Here is a 10,393-nt window from a genome sequence, read left to right on the forward strand (position 1 = left end):
AAAAATTATTTTTTCCCCTTTTCATCTGTCCTTGAATTTCTATGATCCAGTCAGCATTAGGACCCATACTGAAAATACCTGAAGTCTTGAGAGAGAATTTGTTCTCCTAGGATTTCCAGTCCAATTTTGCAGATATGGTAGGTTTGTTGGAATAAGAATGCAAACTGCTGGATGCCCAAAATCCATGTATCTCTAAACCATGTGAGTTGGCACCTTGCAGATAATATGCATGTTTTTCACTTCTCATGGTTTCCCTTTTTGTTTATTTTTGGTTAGCCTTATAAAATGCTAATGGACCATCAAACTTCCTAATATTATAAGGACCCTGAAAAAGCCATTACAGGGGGCTAAGGTACAGCACCTGAATCCCTCCCCAGGCTAACTGATTCACTTTGGAGGTAGAACTAGTGTCAGGAGCCATCTGGGAAGGCAGCAAAGTAAAACAGAATAGCTACTTCAATCGATTAAGGCCAAGACCCACAGCTCTGATATGCCTGGTCAATAGCAGCCCAACAAAGGATTGCGTGGCATGAGAAGCCTAGCCCACCACCCATGCAGCTATGCCCTGGAGCAAGTTTGGGGAAACCCATCTTCTGTCATGCGTGTTTTTTCCAGGGAGGATACCCCTGCAGCTCCCTTTCTGATGCTCCTGGATGGTGTGTGTGTGGGTGGTGGTGGGGTGTTATGCTAGCATTGAAGAATTGTGTTTTGTAAGGCAATTTTCCTCAGTTTGTTCCTGGAGGATGGAAACTAATTTACATGACATTATGGGGGGGTGGGGATTACTCTAACTACTACTCCATTCTCACAGGTTTCAGAGTAGCAGCCGTGTTAGTCTGTATTCTCAAAAAGAAAAGGAGTACTTGAGGCACCTTAGAGACTAACCAATTTATTTGAGCAGACACCCTTTACTCAGGGAGTGGAACTACCCACATTTCCTTCAGCATTAAATCATTCACTCAAATTTAAAAAAAAAAAAAGATGTGTTCTAATTTTATCTTTGCTGGAGAACATTATTAAATATAAAGGGGAGATACTTCACTAGACTCTGAGATTGAGATCAATCTCTCTTTCAATCTGTGCAAAAAGGCCAGAAGTTGCCTGTCAATTTTAAGCATTTTTTCCACTGCTGTTTCTGAGTTAGACTATCAGCAAAAATTGGCCTCCATTAGCAAATATCTGTCCCATAATGTAGCAACATGATAACTCCATATTTTATGCTGAGAAACCAGAGAACAGATGACACTCACTTTTGGCCTCAAGAAGTAAAACTTGTGTGCTGACTCAAATACAGTGAAGGCTAGCAGAGACTGTGACATGAATTCTCAAATCTTTTGAGGCGTTAAAGTCTAACAGAAGCTGAAGAAACCGGTGCCTATCTTGTGATGCCAGTTGTTGAGGCTCTGAGAATCCATCTCTGCATGGAAGTACTGGATCAAGGCATCAGAGGTGAAGGCATGAAAAAGAAACTATTTCTGAGCATTTTGATGGTATGAATTCAGAGAAAGGATAAAGAGTAGCCTGAATGCTGGCTCCTGTGTTCAAGCTTCTCTTCTGCCCCTCAGAATCTCATCAAGATAATGTAAGAGCAGCTACACACAGGCCAGCAGGAGAGCAAAACAGAAATAACTGTACAGGGAAAACAATACCAACAGTATATAAAATCAATAAATAACATGATGCAGTAGTGAAAAAGGCTAATGATATTCTGGGGAGTATTAACAGGAGTGTACTATGTAAGACCCAGGAGGAAATTGTCCCACTCTACTCAGCTCTGATGAGGCCTCAGTGTTCAGTTCTGGGTGCCACACTGTAAGAAATATGTGGACAAATTGGAGAGAGTCCAGAGGAGCACTGCAAAAATAATAAAAGGAGTAGAAAACCTGACCTATGAGGAAAGGTTTAAAAAAAACAAAACACCTGGGCATGTTTAGCCTTGAGAAAAGAGGACAGGAAGGTGGACCTGATAATAGTCTTCAACTATGTTACTGGCTGTTCTAAAGAGGATGGTGATCAATTGTTCTCCATGTCCTCTGAAGGTAGGACAAGAAGTAATCTGCAGCAAGGGAGATTTAGGTTAGATATTAGGAAATGTTTTCTAGATATAAGGGTAGTTAAGCACCGGAATAGACTTCCAAGGGAGGTTGCAGAATCCCCACCATTTTTTTTTTTTATAAAGAACACGTGTCAGGTGATGACACCCGGTCCTGCCTTAGCACAAGGGGCTGGACTAGATGACATCTTATGGTCCCTTCCATTCCTATGGTTCAGTGATTCTGTGAAAGTGTCATTGGTGAATAAAACAACATAAGGATTTCACCTCTCTGTTGTATAGACTGAAATGAAGCTACAATAGAGTGGATGAATTAAATTAGAAAAAAAAATAATTTGTTAATTTGTAATTTGGCATCTGTTGTGAACTTGAAGCTTTCTAAAAATTAGTATATGTATTATTAGAAACTAATTTAATAAGATTTAGAATCACCCTCAATCTTAATGACTCACACACAAACCAGATAACTAACTTGGTCATTTAAATAACTAAATAGTAATTCACTTACTGTAAAAAGCAGATAACCTTTAACTTAGAATCAAGTTATCTGCATTCTTGTGCTATATTCCCCCGCTCCCCCTTATATATGCAAGACATCTGCTAATCAACAGTCTTTTTTTCCTTTCACAGCGAGGCAAATCAGCTCTTACCTGCTAATGCAATTTTCTTGAAGGATTTTCCATTTCCCAGAAAAGCAAATTCTCTCATTAACATAATCAGCAAATGGGATGCTTTCTGTGTTACCAGACACACTTTTTTCTCCCTCCTTTAGCATTAGAAAGTCATATGATCATTTAAAAAATGAAGCAAAAACAAAACCACACATATGCCTCAAAAGATATGCTAATATTAGCCTTTGGCCATCTGCTAAGAGGAGGAGAATATGAAAAGAAAGTCTTATATAGCTGCAGACATTTTGCACTGTGGTAGTTCAATGTACAGTTAAGTGAGCTTATATTACACTTAAAATAAAGCAGTAGTTAGCAACATAAGGATTGGAATGACCGTACAAAAATAATCATTTGAGTGCTACACATACTCTACACTTTCCAATGAGATCTAAAGATTAAAAAAACATCACACAGAGAAAAAGTTATCACCCTCATTGCAAATAAGCCAATAAGAAATGTTTCATAGGTTCTATGACATCAAAGTATAGGAGCCTTTACTGTTGCTGAAAAGCTGAATTTGGGAAAACACGTTCCTGTGTGTTTCACTGAGCTAAGCAAATTGCAACTACTCTTAAATTTAGATATTTAGATGTATGTGAAGTTTTCATTGCAAATTTCCTCCAGCGTGACTACTAGAAGTAAATTCACAAAGCCCAAGTATTCAGGATCTGATGAAGTGCTGTAATGAGGGTTAATTCACATTCCCGAGTCATAGCCAGGAATCCCACAACCTCTTATACTCTTTAAATTGCCCAGCCCCTCCACACTGGAGCCAAAGGATCTGCATACATACAGATCCATGACTTCTTCTTACTCCACCCATGAAGTGATTTTCTGTGCCAAAGACCACTGCCTGAACACACAGGGGTTGCAGGGCCATCCCTTTACAAGGACTCAGCCAGCCAACATGGCTTATATGGTGAGATAGGGCTAGGTGCCATAACCTGCTGTACCACTGATTAATTTCTCCCTATGTGAAAACTGGTATCTACTAGAGCAGAGCAGAAGTTTTCTAATGAAAAATTTCAATTGAATTTCAAAATTAAATAAATAAGCAAACCCCACAGGCACACAGGGCAAAGTTAGAACTTTCAACTTTCTCCCCTTACCGCCCTTTTTCTTAAACCAGGTCCAGCACCTTCCTTATTCTTTTCAAGGATGCAGGAACAATGATGTCATGAAGGAGACAACCAATAAACGCCTATATTTTTAATATTATTTTTGTTCTGATTAAGTCCCGTCAAAGAACATGTAGAAATTGAATGGAATAGACTTTGAAGGACTCTTCAATGTCTTGTCAAAAAATCACAATCCCGAATACATGCTGAATACTTTGGACAGAGAGGGGGAAAGACACACAAAAATCACAGCTGAAGGAACTGAATGCATGTCCCATTAAAGAAACAATAAATTATATGGACAAGTTTGAAATGAGGATTATCTTACTTTTGCTATTTATAGATCAGAAAGCTGTTGAAGAAATTCACCTTGGCCAACATTTTGCTACATAGTAGACTGAACTGTATTTATCTTTAGGTAACTTAAGTGCTGGTCAAAGGTGTTAGAATGACAGCTTGACTCCACAGAAGTGCAGGCTCCCCTCAACCATCCCATAAATATGCCTCAACCCCGTTTTAGAGGGAAAACCTCCTACAGCTATAAAGGGAGCTGGTTCTCCATGCTCAGTCATTCCTATGCCTCCCTGACATTAACAAAAAAGGGTACCAAATTAATGCCAGAAGTCAGTTTGGCGATGAAGAGCCCTGGCCATTAGCAATGAGACTGCAACAATCTTATTTCACATAGACTACTGAATTGTTTTGAAATGGTAACAACTTTTAGATAATGGTAGTCAAAATTACATCTGAACATTGAAAAAGGGTAAGGATCTTCTAGGCTTTATATAACGTGGCTCTTGCTCTGATTGGGGTCCTCTGTGTACTACTGAAATATAAAGAACAATAAAAATCAGTCCCTTGTACCATCCTGCCCAATTTCTCTTTAAACTTGTTTCTATTACTGCATTTATTTTTGGATAGAAGGATATGCCTCAATTTACCACAGGTCCTTTGAGATCCCTGTGTAACTCAAGCCTGGAGGCATTATCTTAAATGATAGAATACAGTCTCCTCTATTTGCCTTTTTCAGTATGAACCATCTGTTTTCTCTCCTACAAAGTAATGCTGACAAAGGACATATAACTGCTGTAATATTATCTAAAAGGAAAACAACATTTGCTTGCTCCAAGCAACATAAATAAGATGTTGAAAAGTATATGAACATCCACAGTATATGCATATGTAGAAATAGTAGTAATTTAACTAGTGTAATGCCAAACTTATATCAGTGGGAGTTCAAGGTAGTCAGATTTTAGCAGACAGGCAGGTGAGGAAACAACCCTGCCCAGCTGTCCATTTTATTCTCCCCTTAGCCAACTCCTTGCACCTACTACTGCTCTTTTAGAATTGGTTCTCTCTCCCAAACCTGTCCATTTAGACGTCCCCGCAAAATGTGCCCAGTTTCAATGGAAGCAGTGAATACTGCAAGTCATTCATTCCAAAGAGGAAAAGACTCACTGAGAAGTAAGTTGAGTGAAGGGTTCATGTAGAGTTCATGCACCTGGAAACATTCAGGGCACACACTGCTCCGTCAAAGGACATGGATCATGGGAAGTCGCCCAGAGGACATAAACCGTGGGAAGCTTCCTTGGACTGGGCTCAAGGCCTGAGAACAAGGACTGTAGTAGATAGAGGCTGATAAATAAGAATATTAATCAAAGTCATATTATTTCCTTTGTTGATGCCTTTTGCGGTCGGAGTATGTAATGCGCAGGGGGGAGAGAAATAAAAGAGAGGGTGGAAAAGCTGACAGGCAGAAGCTCATCGGCAGACCAGCCTGCTTGCTTGCTTAAAGCTTTGTCCTGTCTTGTCATTGAACCGCAACAACTGGCGCCCAAACGTGGGGCCCTCAGCACTCACCTCACCCGGCAAGGGTTTCAGACGCGTCACTCATCCGCTTTGCGGATCCCGGTGAGTATTTTTCATTGTGGTAAATATGGGAAGCTCCCTCTCTGCTTTGCAAGTGCAACACCGCAGTGAGCTACAGTATTTGCTGCGTAAGGCTCAGCATGACTGCCCCACTCGAGAACTCACTCTCCTGCTACAGGAGGTGAGTGCCCAATGCCTGTGGTACCCTGAAGCCGGAACCCTTAAGCTAGCGGACTGGGAGCGGTTGGGCCAGACACTGCACAAAGAGCCTCGGGCGCCCGTGCAGGCTTTACATGCCTGGCACCTCTGCCGCGATGCAGTACAGCGTGTCGCCTCAGAAAGATCCTCTCCCGCGCCAATAGAGGGGTTGCCGATCTCGCCACCCCCGTCCGCTCCTGCAGCCATCCCTCCCCCTGCTTCGCCCCCAGCACCCCAGTTACCACCGCCTCCCCTGTCTTCCCCACCGGAACCGGTGTGTGATCGCCATCCCCTCGTGGGGCCCCATGCTCCGGGGCCCCCCGGGGGGTCGTCCGTGTCTGTTCAGAGGCTTTCGCTGGTGCAACAAATGGTTCACACAGCGAAGACTCGCTCAGATATTACAGCAGAGGAGCTGGCTGATCTGGTCTCAGTTTGTCCGGTGACCTGGCAGGATGATGGCCAGGGCAACCAGCTTGCAAACTGGGTCAGTTTGCCTTACTCGGTGATCCGAGAGGTAAAGAAAGCGATTCGCGAGTTCGGCCTGACTAGTACGTATGTACGTGGTCTCATTGAAGGGCTAGGTACTGGGTACACCCTGGTCCCTGAAGACTGGAAAGCGCTGTTGCGCATGATGCTGACACCCAGTCAGTATGTTATTTGGCTTAGTGAGTATCGGCAGATAGCGGAACACCAAGCCCAGGTATATAGAGAGCAAGGTGTCATTTATGAGCACTTGGCAGGGGAAGGCCAGTTTGCTACCGTTCAGATGCAGGCCGTCTTCCCCATTATTTCCACCTGCGCCCAGCATGCTTTCCGGAAGGTCCCGGATTCAGGCAAGCTTACTAAAAGTTTTGCCAGTATCCGTTAGGGTGCATCAGGGTCCTTTATGGATTTTACCAACAGATTGCAGGAGGCAGCAGCTCAGGAGATCCTGTTAAAAATGGCGGTTGAAAATGCGAACGAGGATTGCCGACGTGCTCTCCAGGCGGCACAAGCCTCTGGAATTCTAGAGCTGTCAGACATGCTGCAGGCGTGCCAAAACATCGGAACCCAAGCACATAAAGCTGGAGTTCTAGCCGCCGCCCTGCGAAAAAGCGGGAAGGAGGGGAAGCGTTGTTACCGCTGTGGTAAGGAGGGTTACTTTCAGCGGGAGTGCTGCTCCTCGACGGCGCCCGCTCGCCCCTCAAAGAAATGCCCCAAGTGTCGGAAGGGCTATCACTGGGCTAATCAGTGTCGTAGCGGGTCAGGAAACCGCACGACGGGTCCCCCCCGAACCCAGGGCCAAACGGGGGTGTTTCCCACTCAGATGACTGTCCCTCTGCCTTAAAATCCATAGACTCCATGAGGGCGGCAACTGCCAGAAGTGCAGGGCTTGATTTGATTATGCAGAAGGATGCTGATTTTCGGTTGCTGGGGGAGGTTTGCGCCATACCTACATAGGTGATGGGACCTCTCCCTGCCGGATTTGTTGGTCTGGTTCTCCCTCGCTCACACGCTGGGAAACAGGGTTTTTTTGTCATCCCAGGGGTCATTGACGCTGACTACACCGGCGTTATTAAGGTTCAGGTGTGGACCCATCTTCCGCAGTCGCTCCCGCGTGGACGGTCAATTGCTCAATTGATTTTAGTCCCCTATCAGGTGCCAGCCGCAGAGGATCGAGCCAGGGGCGGAGGCAGCTTTGGATCAACGCTGTCTCAGTTGCCGTCTCACAACACGTCCTCTCTGTTTGTTGCTCTAGCAATGTCGGTCCGCCCCTCGAAACCTCAGTTAACACTTCTCTTAAATAATGTTTCTTTTACAGGGCTGGTGGACACTGGAGCTGACGTTACGGTGATTCGTGATCCGGAGTGGCCGGGTAGTTGGCCAACAGTTCTTTCTAAAGAGTTGTGGGGGATCAGGGGTAGCAAACCCGGGCGCCAAAGTTTGTCTTGGGTCATGGCCTCTAAACCAGGAGGCCGTGCCCTTGCTATGATCCGCCCTTTTGTGCTCCCTGTCCACCTCAATATTTGGGGCCGTGACTTACTTGCAAAGCACCACCCTCGATATTAATATATAATGGCCCAAAACCCTCCCTCACCCACCTTGCCCTCCACATTACTATTGGTGTGGCAATCCTTAGAGCCCGTGTGGATTGACCAGTGGCCCCTCCCTCTAGAACAGCTGAAAGCGCTTCATTCGCTTGTGCACCAACATTTGCATGCACAGCGCTTGGAGAGCTCCACTAGTCCTTGGAACACCCCGGTGTTCGTTATTAAGAAAAAATCTGGTGCATGGCGGCTGTTACATGATTTAAAGGAAATAAATAAACGCATCCAACCCATGGGCCCCTTGCAGTTTGGGTTGCCAAACCCGAATTTAATACCTCAAACCGATCAGCTTTGTGTGTTAGATTTGAAAGATTGTTTCTTCACCATCCCCCTTTGCCCACAAGATCGCGAAAAATTCGCGTTTACAGTGCCGGAATATAATAATCAGCGACCCTCTCAAAGGTATCAGTGGAAAGACTTGCCCCAGGGAATGCAAAATAGTCCAACCTTGTGTCAACTTTTTGTGGATCGGGCCCTCGCCCCTTTTCATGCCCGATACCCCACACTAAAGGTCTACCATTATATGGATGACATTTTGCTTAGCGGTCCCCAGGTCACGGCACAACAGCTTGAATATTTGTCCCAGATTCTCGGCCAAAATGGCCTGTTAGTGGCACCCGAAAAAATCCAACGCTCTTATCCCTACCAGTACCTCGGGCATAAGGTTTTACAAACCTATGCTGCCCCTGTTTGCCCGGAAGTGGTCCTACCCCAACCCCTAACCCTTGTTAAATTACAACAGATTCTGGGTCATTTAAATTGGATTCGACCCTACTTTCGTCTCCCCACATCGATGCAGCAGCCGTTGTTCGAGCTCCTACGTGGAGCTCGGGCACCGGGCGCAGTTATTGCCATCACTGAGGAACACATTGCCTGCATTCAACAGATCAATGCAGCGTTGAGTCAGCAGTTTGTGGATAGACTCACTGAAGTTCGTCCCCTGCGATTGGTTCTCCTTGCCACTCCCAAAGTTATTCAGCACTTGCTAGCCTGTTTTGCTGTTATGGGTCGCCCGAGCCAGATAAAAACAGATAATGCCCCAGCCTATTGCTCCACAGCCCTTTCCTCCTTTTGTGCCCAATGGGACGTCCGTCTCAAACACGGGATCCCTTATAATTCCATGGGCCAAGCCATTGTTGAACATGCAAATCACACGCTAAAAACCTTGCTTGACAAACAATTAAAACAAGGGGAGCTGCGTCTCCGAACCTTAGGAGACATTCAGCAACAATTGCATATCCTTTTGTTTACTTTAAATAATTTAACGCTGAACGCAGATCAGCAGACCCCCGCGGATCGGGATTTTCACAAATCCGAGGTACTGGAAAGACCACGTGTCTATTAGTGTCAGCTGCCCGATCCGCAATGGTTGGGCCCAGTACCTTTAATTACTTGGGGGCGGGGATATGCTGCTGTGTCTCTCCCTGCAAGACCATTGTGGGTTCCGGCCCGGTGTGTGCGACCAGCACTGAAACAGCATGGCGTGGCACCAGGGGCTATCGAACCCCATACTGGAGTTTCAGCTGACCTTGGAGGAGAATGCGGTGCCTCCCAGGTCGACAACGGCGGGACGGAAACGGAGGAGGTGTAGCGTCCCAAGCCAGCCCATGACATGGGGAGCAGTAAAAGCATTGGTCGCCACGGCTCAACGAAGACTGGCAGCAAACCAACAGCCAGAGACTCCTGAGACTCTGTTTGTGGCAATTCTTGCCCAAATTACTGCTAATTCTGTATTAATTGTATGCCTTTTGTGCCTGCTATTTCCTGTAGGGGTTGGCTCGGGAGCGCTTCCTCCGTTACGGGCCCAAATGACATATAACCTATGGGAAAGATTGGCTTCAATAGCAAATGTTACCCACTTTTGTTTATCTGATTCTGTAGCAGCCGGAGAACTGTTAGGTACATGCCTTATTCCAGTATGTCATCATCCTGAGGAAATAGGGAATGAGACGATGCTCGCTGCTTACGCGAATCTCTCTTCCCAGTACTCTGGCATGGCTAATTGGGGCCCAGCCAACTATTCTTTGCCTCAAACGGCCGTATCCCTCCACACGCCGTATCCGGCCGGGGCCAACAATGTCACCCGTGCGCGTGTGGTCAATTGCACTAGTACAAAGGTGCCCTTAAGCTGTCGGCAAATTTCTCAACCTTTTTTAAATTGTTCCCACGCCGTGAATATTTCGTACAATTATGGCCATATCATCCTACCATCAGGGTGTTTTTTTACCTGTGGCTCACGTTCCTTTAGTTATATTCCCGCAAATTTAAGCGATGGCACCCTTTGTTGCCTCAGTAGAATGACACTCATTTTGCCTTTTGCCGGCCAAAAGCGCAGTAAAAGAAGTACACCCCTTTCAGAAGATTGTGTCGCAGATGTCAATCTTCTCAGCCGCTCTG

This window comes from Lepidochelys kempii, chromosome 3 (assembly GCF_965140285.1).
Source record: "Lepidochelys kempii isolate rLepKem1 chromosome 3, rLepKem1.hap1, whole genome shotgun sequence".
Lineage (NCBI taxonomy): Eukaryota > Metazoa > Chordata > Testudines > Cheloniidae > Lepidochelys > Lepidochelys kempii.